Genomic DNA, 12719 nt, shown 5'->3' with positions numbered 1-12719 from the left:
CAGGGAAGCCCCAGTTTTGTTTTTGAGAGACATATTGCTATAAGTGGCACATATTTTAGAGCTTATGCTAATTAACCTAGAAATTCAGGAGCGTTCTGAAGATGTTTACAACCTCCCTCCTAACTAAGAAGTCCAGAAGCAGATTCGTGTGAGACACTGGAGTTTGCCAGTAGCCTTCTATCTCCATCTCCACCTCTAAACTCTTCTCGGAAGCAGCCTTCCTGCTCCTGGTACTTACTTCCCTTCCCTCCCCCTACCCTGCTCCCTTCTGCTTTAGCAGCTTAGTGGTAAAGGACATGATGTGAGACTTCAGACTTAGGTCACAGATGTCAGTACATGCTGGGGACATCCCTTTGGTGTGAATTTCCTTCCATCTTTGGTGGATGGTCCCAGGAGATCTCTGACTCCAACAAACTTCCTTTCCTGGGTTCAGGTTGTTACCTTCCAACTTTCCCAAGAAAGAGAGCAACAATAAAATAGTTGCAAAATGAATGCAGTACAGAAAAAAAAAAAAAAAGCCAGTGTCAAACTAGACACAGAAGTCTGGAGGGTAAAGGAAAAGGGCCCGTCCCATGTCGGCCCCCTTCCCTGTCCTGGGCTGTCCCATCTGCAGACCAAGGCTGGACTTGACTTCTCTTAGTCTGTTCTCTTGCACAACTCCCTTCCCCCAGGGAGGTCAGTGTTCACAGAGCACTCCCGGATTCCTTCAAGACCAGGGCTCTCTACCAAACGTAAAATAGAGAGCTAGAGGGAAGCAGCCGCATAGCACAGGGAGATCAGCTCGGTGCCTTGTGACCACCTACAGGGGTGGGATAGGGAGGGTGGGAGGGAGGGAGACGCAAGAGGGAAGAGTTGTGGGAACATATGTATATGTATAACTGATTCACTTTGTTATAAAGCAGAAACTAACACACCATTTGTAAAGTAATTATACTCCAATAAAGATGTAAAAAAAATAATAACATGAGTATAAAAGTTGAAGAAACAAGCAAACAAAAAAGACCAGGGCTCTTAGGGTTGGCTGGCTCTGCAGACAGTGCCGCCCTCAGCAGGCACCTGGCCGGCTGTGTGCCCAGCCTCCTGTGTGCTCTGGCCCCAGAGACAAAGGCCCGTGGTGTGTCTGCATTCCTCCCAGCGGAGGGCGGGGCTGCTAGTCTTTCCCTGGCCTTCCTCAGGTCGCCACACCCAGGAAATCAATCCTCCTGTCTTTCCAGAAGGGCTGGTAGCCCACGTCTTTCTGTGGTGGGGTGTTTACTGTGCCACTTGTGCTCTCCTGGGAAGAATGTATGACAGGGTCTGTTATAATTTGAATGCCTCGTGATGTAAGAGGGAGACCCTCAAATGTGGCCCAGGGCCAATCCTCCAGCCTCCTTAGTGCCATTCCATTCATTACCTATGGCAACACTGTCCTGTCTTTATCTATTAACTTGGAAGCCTTGGATGAAAAGACAGGACCTAGACTGGCTTTAGACCCCTCCTGCTCTACCCCTGCAGTGTAGGAAATGGAATCACAACATGAGTCAGCAAATCCTTTCCCTTGATTCTCCGAGGGATTAAAACCGATGGCTTTGTTTTGTTTTACCTTGTTTCGTTTTTACTTTTTGATTACAACTCCTTTTCCATAAAGCCCAAGGACAAATGTTTATGATGTTCCTGTGAAACTAATTCATGTTATAAATTAGAGGCCCTTGTCCCCTTGCTTCCTTTTGCTGTAGGTATTTTAAGCATGTTCTGCTGTAACAGCCACAAGCAATGAGTAGATCTTGTTCTGGGCTAAACTGTTACCTAGTGAGAGGGAACATAGGCTGTCCCAGGGCACTTGCATGGCAGCTAATCTTTCTGTCACCATTGAAGATGTAATTTGCAAAGACAGACTGAATGGTGAAGTCCCCCCTTTCTTGTTCTGTGTATGTCATATAAATGCAAGCAAGACTAATAAGCTGTGTTCGTGCAGAAAAATAATTTCATTCTTCTCATTCTCACTGCACTCCCAGGAATTCATGCCTCCTTCCACTTAACTGTGGACCCAAATATATTTGAGGATGAGGGAAAGGAGAAGAATCAAGTAATATCTGAAGTCTTGGTTGAGATGGTCTCTGCCCCAGTGGACAGTGAACCACCACAATAGCCTGCTTTTGTATATGTTTAACATTTACAAATGATCTCATAAATATTTGATCCTCGCAACAGGCCTGTAAAGTGATGAAAGCAGTTACTACTGACCTCCACCTACAGATGAGGCTGCTGAGGGCCAGAGACCTGGGGGCTGATTGGTAACGGAACCCAATTAGAAGCCAGGTCTCTCAGTCCTCAGAAGATAGGAACACACATGTACACACATGCTGCTTCGTGATCTATCTGGCAATAATCATTGCAGAAAACAAGTAATTGATTTGCCCCCCAAAATAACTTACAGAAGGACCAAAATTTACCATTCCTGGTGAAATGGGGAAAGTATCTCATTAGTGGCCCTGTTATATCTATTTTCAGGACAGTAAACATTTGCTGCTTGTTTGGTTTCCTTTTTACCCATGTAAAATGTCACCGAAGGTCAGGGACCCTGCTCCTAGAGTCTGTTGTATTTCCACACCGTCATGCCTCATTCTCCCTTGTCTCCTTTACTCAGCTGGAGGCTCCACAGGGGCACCTGGCATGGCCCGTGGAGAATACTGTGGATGGATGGTGCCGTCTCAAGTGAGGGAGCATGCTTTCTTCACCGAGCTCTGGTCTAGGACTCCCCAAAGCTCAGTGGAGAGTCAAGAAGAGCCTGGGAGGCAGTTCCAATATAGGGACACCGGTCACCTTTCCCCATTTAAAATACAGCTTAACGATAAACGGCAAAAATGGCGTCATCTTAAATATGAGTTAAGCGAGATGTGGGCTATCCATACAATGGAATATTATTCAGCTGTAAAAAGGAGTAAGTCCCTGATACCTGCTACAGCATGGATGAACCTTGAATATATTACGCTAAGTGAAAGAGGCTAGTCACAAAAGGCCACGTATTGTGTGGTTCCTACAATAGGCAAATCTGTAGACACAGAAGGTCTGTTGGTGGTTTCCAGTGTCTGTGGGGGTGAGGGAAATGACTGTTAACGGGTATGGAGTTTCTTTTGGGGGTGATGAAATGTTCTTGAATTAGATAGTGGTGATGGTTGCACAAGTCTGTGAATATACTAAAAACTACTGAATGGTACGCTTTTTTTAGAAGGGTGACTTTTATGGCATGTGGATTATATCTCAGTGGTGTTGGTTGCAACGTCTTATTTGCAAAGAATAACTTAGTGCTAATATTTGTCCCCTCCATCATGAATAGATCAGGAATTGGCCCAGTAGAGCATAAGAAGCACATTGACATGATAAATGATTGGAGGAAAATCTATCTGATTCACCCAAAATTATCCACTTTGTCCTACATTAATGATAAGAGGAAATGTGTTGCCAGGGTAGCAGAAGACTGTTCACAGGCAGTCAAGATTCGATATTTATTTTTAAAAAGCACCCATTTCTGCCAGCACAAACGGAAGGGCTTCTCTGGAAATGACATTCTGAAAAGACTTTGTATTTTAAGTTAAAAAAGATGTTTTGTTTTTCAGTGTTATTCTACTTCAGAGAGCTTAGCTTCTTGCTGGTGCAATGTGGCAGTGGGGTGACAGCTGAACCAAGTGGGGTAATGTGACTCTTCCAGAGAAATTAGCAAGAAGTACTGAGCATGTGCTTATGACCCAGCACTGGGGGCCACAGAAGAAGGTGTGAGACTTAGGACTTCTTCTCAGATAGATGAGGCGTGCATTTCTAAAAGTAATAGGGTGTCCGAGTCCAAAATTACACCCCCTGTAGTGTCCCGGAGACGCCCAGAGCTCATGAGTACCCAAAGTTGTTGCAGCATCTTCAGTCCGAGGGTGATTCTCAGTGATGGTATTGAACTTTGGAAGTAGCTAGGACCCAACAGCCGAGAGGCAGCCTGCGAAGACACGTGACCAGCAAGTACAGTGAAGGGATGGGTCTCTGGTCTGGCCACTGTTCTGAGCACGGAAGTGATGACCCCTCAGAGTTGTCCTTTCTCCTCTCCAGGACCCAACACTATGTGAGCCTCAGAAGGCTCATGTGTCTGCATTCTCATGGACCCAAAGCGTCCATCCTTTCCCTTCCTCCTGTTCCCCACGTGCTCCCATCCCTGGCTCTGTTCACGTCTCCTTCACCACTATAACCCGAAAAGGGACGATTATACCCCTTCTTCTAAGGGATCGATTCCAAGGTGCCTCACCTGCCCTGCAGAGGTGACCTTCCCTGAATTTCAAGGTAATTGTCATGACCATTTCCAGGTGGAGCAGCAAAAGAGTTCAGTCTTTGACAGTGTATCTCAGTACACAAAAGATAACTGGGGCTGCACAGTTGTGTGAGGGCCAAGTGAGATGCACACACAATAAATGCCCTGGGGTTGAAAAGAGATTCTTGTCAATTCTTAGAAGTCAGCTTTGGATCTTGAGAAATGGGTAGATACAGGCAGATGAGAGTGAGAAATTTGTCTCCATTTGCCCTTGTGACTGACGTCTTAGGTCACTTTTTTCCAACTTTGTCTGTTTCTTTGGTTTTCATTTGACTGGTTTAATTGCGTTTTCCACTTCAAATCATTTTTGTAAGTAGGTTGTAAACTTCAAAAATTAAGAAAAATATATTTTCCATTGCTGACTAGCATAATTTTAATTTAATTATGAGGTTAATTGGCTCTTGTGGGTTCACCTGGATCCATTTCTCCATCTGAAAGGTCATGCATATTAGAAAACGCCTGCCACCCTCTTGGATCTGCCCATCTGGTGGATGGTGAGAGAGGCAAAGGGCTCTCTACACCCAGATCCAGCCTTTCTCCTTAAATCTGGGCTGTACCTCCAGTGGGCATTAGGGCAGCCCTTTGGTCTCAAGAAATCTTCTCTAGTTTCTGGGTTCCTGACAGCTGAAACAAAAGGTGGTGTCCGAGCTACCTCGGCTGTATTTTGGCCTTATGTTTTTGTCCACTTAGCCCCTTGTAGCAAGTGTTCAACTTGGGGGTAGACGTTGAAACATGGCACCATCCGCAGGTCACCAGGACAACTTCTATTCTGGGCACAACTTTCTCTAGGTGAGGATGTGAAATTTTCCACGAGGCCCAGGAGATGATGACTGCTCCAGGGGAGATGGGCGCATTTGGTGCCCTTGGCCTCAGGCAGCGATGCTGCCCTGCTACCTATCCTACTAGGAACAGGCTTCCTCCTCTTTTGTTTTCCACCTGAACGTGCTTGCTTCCTGCACCTCATGGCTTCCCACCTTGTGAGGGATGTAATGCCAATTCCAGCAGATGGACCTGCCTAGAGTTTGCCAGGAGGAGTGACGGTCAGGGCTGGTACTCGTCCAGCCCAGAGAAAATGAACTGCTTCAGTTAATCCCTTTCCCTAAAGGACACTTTGGAGTGGCCTTGCAAATGAAAACTGTTTATAAACCATCTATTTTCATGGCCCTGCAGCAAAACTCAAAGCTGCAGGCAGGCATCTTGGAAACATAGACAGAATCAGGAATTTTGGAGCTTGAAGTGGCCTTAGGTAAGGTGGGAGAGGGAGGAGTGGTTAGTAGAAAGGACTGACACAGCCAGACACACCAGCATTTGATTATAGTACCTACACTTAGAGCTGAGCAATGGGTAGCAAGTTGCTTAAACTCTCTGAACCTCAGCAGCCTCATTTGTAAAATATGGCTAATCTTTACCTTTTAAAGGCTTAAATCGGATTATAAATGAGTCATCTGGGACAGTGCCTGACATACGATGCTTCAAGAATGTTTTTTCCATTTTCTTCCTTTATAAATGAAGAAAAAGATTTTGTAAGAGCCCAGTACCTTGAATGAGCTCATAACTTCCTATCTGAATGAAGGAGGCAGGCTCACCCCCACCGACTTACTCTCTGATGTAGTTAAATATGTGATTATTTCAGATGCACAAGTTAATAGTCATCAACACGTACAAAGCACGTTGATGCTTTCTTTTGAACTTTTCTTAAATCGCTTAACTTTAGACATCCACATGCACATAAATTCGATCTATCATTGTTCCAGCAAGTATTTTCTTTTACAATACTTTTTACAAGGCATCTAGCAGCTGCTGAATAAAGATTTGTTGACGAATGATTGTTTTTCCCATTATGAATTTTTGTCATGGCCTTCACATACTCTTTGGGCATAAATTCCTCACCACCCTACTTACTAATTACTGGTTCCTTTCCCTCACGTGGGAAATACATGCCCACGTGTCTTTTTCCTGTCTGTTAATGTCTGTTATCACATCCACCTGAGTGTGGTCTGTTAAGTATAAACTCCTGGAGGATTTGTGCTTTCTGTTTCATTGTTCTGTATAATGCCCAGCACATTTGCCTAGATGGGGCGTTTCTCAGTATCTAGGATGATGATGAAGAGGCCTCTTAGCTTCTACGGACTGTGAAAGCTCCAATATCAGCTCCTTGATATAGACTGAGTCCCTTTGGAACAGATGCTAACCACCTGCCCCTTTGATTAGTAACATCTTTATTTACATACCTTACAGTTCACCCTGGTTAACTGTGTGATTTAAGAATCCTTAGTAAATTTACAGAGTTGTGCAACCATCATCCCAATCCAATTTTAGAACATTTCCATCACCTCAAACAGATCCCTAAGCCCATCCTTTGATTCTTTATTCTTCACTTTCTTTCCCATAATCACATGCACATGAATGTAGAGAAGGCAGGTCAACAGGAAAGGCATCTCGTTATTGCTCACTAAGGGCTGCCCAACTAGGCAGGTTTCTTGAAACTCTTGACTCTGTCTGGTGGTGATTTGGGGCTCTTTTCATTTGGAAATATGCTTGGCAAATTTAAAGATGAACCATCCTCTTTCTCTCCATCCTAGAAGATATAGAGGTAATATAGAAATAAAATCTGAAAGAGGAGCTGATAACTCCAAATATGGGAGAGTAGAAGAGGCTGATTAAGTCTGGGGGGCAGTGATCCCAGATCTTATGCTCCTGTGCTTCTAACCCTGTGCCTGGGAGCATGGTTGAATTTCCCTTTTTCCTTTGTAAGGAGGGACACCTTCACTCCTCTGACAAACAGTGGACTGCCTACTAATGTCCCAAACAAGAGGCAAAGTTCTAGGATCACCTGGATATCTCATTTAAAGTATAGATTACCAGACCTCACCCAGAGATTCTAGGGGGTCCAGGCTGGGGCCAGGAATCTGCATGTTAACATGCCACCCTGCTCTGGGTGATTCTGGTAGGGCCAGGGGGCTACAGATCACACTTAGAGAAACGGTCCCTAAAAGGGTGTGGTGAAAGCACATTCATGGGGGCTTTTGACTCCTTGGAAGGATAATGCACTAGAAGTTTCGCTAACCCCCTGTAATTATTATAATGTGTAATCCAGTAGCTTCCTCTTCATTTTAGAAGCACTGTTCTATTGCTAAAATCCTTACATTTCTTCAGCAGTGTTTGGGATTGCTTCCAAACCAACCTAGAGAGATTACACACACACACAAAGGTCTTTTTATGTGTTAGCTGATCTTTACGAGCAAATAATCTCCATGAAAAATTTCCCTAAATCACTTTAGTCTTGTTAAAAATGACAGGAGTCATAACAGAATCTTGCCCTAGTTCTAAGGGAGGGCTACGGAAAAGGGGCTGTGCTAGCACCGCGGTAGAAGGTTTCCGGCTCCGTCTGTTCATAAATACGCAGAGCCTGTGGCTTTGCCTTCTGTGGCGGCTTCATCTGGCGTTTCTGCAGGACAGTTTAGTGGACAGTGAGGTAAGGTGTGTAAAGTGCCTGGAATGTAGGTAACTAGTAATTTTTTTAATGCAGTAAAAGGACGCAATACAAAATGTACCAACAGTGTGAAACATGGAAGCTTCATAAGTGAAGTTTGGGGGGGAATCCCATTTATCTCAATACAAACATTCTGAAATATGAAAATTCTGAACAACGAGTGGAAACCAAAATCAAGTTGCACTGTGTTTTATTACACCTACAGAAAGGATGCCATAAAGTGTGCCTCCAATGCAGTGACTTAGGAGAGGAGGCTATTTGATCTCTATGCTCAGTCGTGTACCTTTCCATCATCCCAAATCGAAGAAAGAAATTAAAAAGCACAAGACACTGGTTTCAACGCAAGCCTCTGCCCCCGGGGACAATCGCTGTCAGATTAATGGTTCAGACAAGCGTGGGTGAATGTGAAGAAATGGTACTTTCCCCACCTGCAGTTAAAAAAAAAAAAAGAAAACATACCCCCCTCCTTTTTCAGAAACATGGACTGGCCCGTTAGTGGTTGCTGGTGTGTTTAACTAGTAAATGCAGTGGGGAGAGGGAGGGTGGGAACGCCTGCCCCAGTCTGTTCTTTTTTCCGGTGTGTGTCTCTGGAGAGACGTGCATTTCGTTAGCCTTGCTTCAGAAAGGAGCCCGCTCGCGTCCCCCAGGCGGGCGGGGAGCCCCGGTCTGTCGGGCTGGGGTCTGGCGTGTACGAGCCTCTTTGCCGTGTTGTGAGTTTGAAGTCCAGAGTTCCCTGCTCAGCAAAACCAGGCACCGAAGCAGAAGAAAAGGAGCCCTGGATTAAGGTAAAGCGACGTTGCTGGAGGTGTCCTTGGCTTTGCAGAGCAGACGTGAAATTCCCCGCTTCCTTGGCGACATTGGAGACCCCCAGGGTCCTCCAGATGTGGTATGCTGGATCCTGGCGACAGAAGCCACTTGCTTTGGCCTGAAGGACATTTTACTTAAACTTTTTGCTTTTCTTATGATACAGATGAACTACGGAGGTTTTTTCCCATGCATCTAGTAGTAAAGAGCAGGAAAGGCAGGTTATTTGACTGAGAGTAATAGTTTATTGACCTTTTAAAGAGTGTGTTTTTTCAGACTGCTACCCTCAAGATTGAAAGGAGAGTGTGGTTTCCAGATTGTTTTGTTTTGTTTTGTGTGTGGTTGTAAAGCTCTGTGGAATTTATGTTTGAGATGAAAGAACTTAATCGTATTTGGGGGGTCTGGTGGTAAAAGGGGCGAGGGGAATTGACTCAATTGATCTGTTACTATAGATGTGAGGATTTTTCCTTTAAGAAGTTTCCCATGAATGAATATGGGGAAGCAAAACATTTGTGTATTATTCATATTGTCTTACAGCTACAGGTTGAAAGAGCCTGACTGTGCCCTCTCTTTACCATCTTTGGGCAGGAAATGTAAGAAATCTAGAGATTCTTGCCTTTCTAATGCAAACAGGTTTTCTGAAAACCTAGTTATTAATCAAACCATGCTCCAAAGTTTATCTTTGAGAAAAAATTTTAAAGCATGCTGTGCTAGCACTGAAGAAGGAATGAGACAAGAAAAAGCATCTCAACCATGAAAGAACTAGATTTATGATTTGGGAAAGGTTAAAAAAAAAAAGTGAGTCTAGCCTAAAAGTCAGCAGGTGTGGGGTTGCCATAGCAGCTCCATCTATCCCTTCACTGGGACTGGGGATTTAAAAGAAAATTGAGCCTGTTTTCTCTGAGACAGTCTCAGGAGGTATGTTAAGAGGATGTGAAGTTATTTAGATTATCCAAACAGGTTCTGACAAGTAAGTGAAAATAACTAATTAAAATATTGTTGCCATTCTATAATGGATCAAAAGGCTTGTTGAGTCATGATGTACTTACAGAAAAGGTGAATTTGCCACAGCTCATTGATATAAATTACTTTTGTTTGTTTGTTTGTTTTTTTGTGGTACGCGGGCCTTTCACTGTTGTGGCCTCTCCTGTTGCGGAGCATAGGCTCTGGACGCGCAGGCTCAGCGGCCATGGCTCACGGGCCCAGCCGCTCCGCGGCATATGGGATCTTCCCAGACTGGGGCACGAACCCGCGTCCCCTGCATCGGCAGGCGGACTCTCAACCACTGCGCCACCAGGGAAGCCCGATATAAATTACTTTTGAGAAGGGTTTTTAAGACTAAATGTGAGGCCTGGCTCAGCCTCTTTGAAATAAGCTTTCAATGCACGTTTCGACCTCGTGTTTTCAAGTGGGTTCCTTCTGCATTTTCATGTGTCAGTGAGTTTAACCCCTGCACCTGTGGCTTATCCAACTGGGTCAGGGGCTATCATATCATGACAACAGAGGTCTGCAGGTTTTTCCCTCCAACTAAATAATAGCTAATTTAAAAGGACGGGAAAGTCCAAAATACTCAGGACTTACACCCCAAGTCTGTAGAGGGATGATCATGGTTTTGCCTCCTGTAGACCAGGTTTCTCAGCCTCAGCACGACTGGCATTTTGGATGGGGTGATTCTTTGCTGTGGGGAACTGTCCTGTGTTTAGCAGCATCCCTGGTACCCACCCACTAGATGACAGTAGCAATTCCCTCCCCAACTCAACAACTAAAAACATCTCCAGCCATTGCCAAATGTTCCCTGCAGGGCAAAATCAGTCCCCAGTTCAGAACCACTCCTATTAAGTAACCACTTTTGAGACCTACTGGGAGGGCTGGGTCGGGGAGGCAAGACCCCAAGGGAGAGTGTTTATCAAAAGAGCAGGAACGGGACAAATATTTTGCCCTGAGCATTTTGGTCTTTGCTTTGTTTTCTTTTTGTTTGAAATCACATCCTGGGCTGGGTCGTGGAGCAGGGGTTAAGCACTCTTCTCCATATACATTCTTCTGCCCCTGGCCTCTCCCCTCCTGGTCCTTTGTGGGCCTTATTTGTTGCAGTGCCTAATCAAACTTCTCTGAAAGGAATCCTATCTTAAGTGCATCCCAGAAATGCACTATTTTTTTTTTAAAAAAGCATCTCGTATTATAGCACGTTTTATAAGGTGTAAAAAATAGGTGTGCCTTGTGTGTAAATCTGGGCACACCTATTTGGTTTTTCTTCTGGAACCTGTAGCTAAGTGCTTCCATTTCTTTTTTCCTTTCCCCCTCTGTACCAGTAAGTCTCAGACTTTCTGATTGAGAGTTGGGTCTCATTTTGTCAATGAAATAAAATAGTCACAGCCTTTTTCCAATTCACAGATAACAAAAAAGTCAAGGGCTGGAACTTTTTCCGTTTAAAAGTTTTCTTACACCTTTAGCATATGCTGTTGTGTGTTTGCTCTCAGAGGTTAACAGATTACAAAATGAAATCGTAACAAATTCTGGAACAAAACATTGGAAATAGCCAATTTTGCTTAGTTCTACTTAACTTTTCTTGGTGGACCTATGTTCTAATTATAGCTTTAAATTTTATAAGTATACATTCATAATCTTATTAAACAACGATCTGATATACAAACTATATGTATTACATGTTCTTGGCATTTCTCCAAGAACATGATATGTGCTGAACACCATGGTATGTTGCAAGGAGTGGCCACAGGCTGCTCTGGGGAGGAAACCCTCCTCAGACCCAGCTCGGGTAGGGGTGGTGCCTGACATTGGCTGAGCATATCAGGAAACACCTCTACTTGTTGGAGTCATTCTTGGTGATGGGTTGGAATGGCCCGTGGTGTTTTCTGTGATTCATTACAAAGCACATCTTCCGTTTACCTCTACTTGGAGGTACCTATGTATCCGACACCTTGTGCTCTCTTAGAAGCATTTCCTCATTTGAAAACCCACTCCCTCGTTTACTAGATCTAAGATCTATGAATGCAGAAAACATAAGTATTTTAGGTCCATTTTATCACCAGGATGTAGCACAGTGACTACGGATGCTGGCTGCTCAGTAGTTGATGAATAAACAAGTGGATGTCAGTGATTCCCATACAAAGACCACCCGGGAGCTTGGTCTGCAAGAAGTTCGCATGTCTACCACCTGTGTCCTGTCCACATAGTCTGTTCTGTGTATTTTTTTCAAAAGGACAAATCCGTTCCCCATCCAAGCAGCCTTTAATGTTTGAAAGACTACCAGGGAAATCTTTTAAGGATATAGGAATAGTGGTTCTGTGGGTTGTAAAATTTGGAGGGGAGAGCTTTATAAATTTTTCTTCCTGAGGTCCAGATACTAAACTTATGCTCTTATATTTAAAGCCCCACGTGCTAAAGCTGCCTTGTGGCTTCAGTGAGAAGAAGAGCATGCCAAGCCTAGGACTGACCTAAAGGCAATGTATTCCCATCCTCTTTGTTTTTAAGAAAATTATCCAGTCCAATGAACTTGTAGATCACAAATGAAAAAATATGCCTTATATATTCTTATGTATTAGAGTATGAAGTCTTCAAGAATTGGGAGTGTCTACTGGGAAGTCAGAACAGTGCTGCTTAAAAGAGCCTACATTTCGGGCTTCCCTGGTGGCGCGGTGGTTGAGAGTCCATCTGCCGATGCAGGGGACACGGGTTCGTGCCCCGGTCCAGGAAGATCCCACATGCCGCGGAGTGGCTGGGGCCGTGAGCCATGGCCGCTGAGCCTGCGCGTCCGGAGCCTGTGCTGCGCAACGGGAGAGGCCACAACAGTGAGAGGCCCGCGTACCACAAAAAAAAAAGAGCCCACATTTCTTGAATCAGATATCAGGGCATGGGGTGTCCAGATGAGGCAGATGACTTGAAATGGGGACTTCCCTGGAACATGCAGGATGTAAAGATGTAGTAGTGGTATGTAAAGGAGCCCAAGATGGCCTTAATGCTGTGATTCAAAGACTGTCCCCTGCTCCGTTTTCTAAAGCAGAGCCCCTGGTATGAGTCTATATGGGCAAGAAAGTCTAACTGGTGCCTTAAGCTGCCCAGGCTTAAACTGTGACC

General features: G+C 44.6%; 1 protein-coding gene across 11 annotated transcripts in view; it reads left to right on the top strand.

The window, feature by feature from the left end:
* The window catches only part of ABLIM1 (actin binding LIM protein 1), a 315505-nt gene that overhangs the window by 220799 nt on the left and 81987 nt on the right, over window positions 1–12719 (top strand). Inside the window, exon 1 of one of the 11 annotated variants that reach the window (XM_033420980.2) lies at window positions 8436–8608. The exons of the other annotated variants lie outside the window; for them this stretch is intronic. The gene's annotated coding sequence lies outside the window, so the exon portion shown is untranslated. Of the gene's footprint in view, window positions 1–8435; window positions 8609–12719 lie in introns of those variants that run through there. 11 annotated transcript variants of the gene reach the window in all.

This window comes from Orcinus orca, chromosome 14, assembly GCF_937001465.1.
Source record: "Orcinus orca chromosome 14, mOrcOrc1.1, whole genome shotgun sequence".
In the NCBI taxonomy this organism is placed as follows: Eukaryota; Metazoa; Chordata; class Mammalia; order Artiodactyla; family Delphinidae; genus Orcinus; species Orcinus orca.
This window is presented reverse-complemented; position numbering and strand designations above follow the sequence as displayed.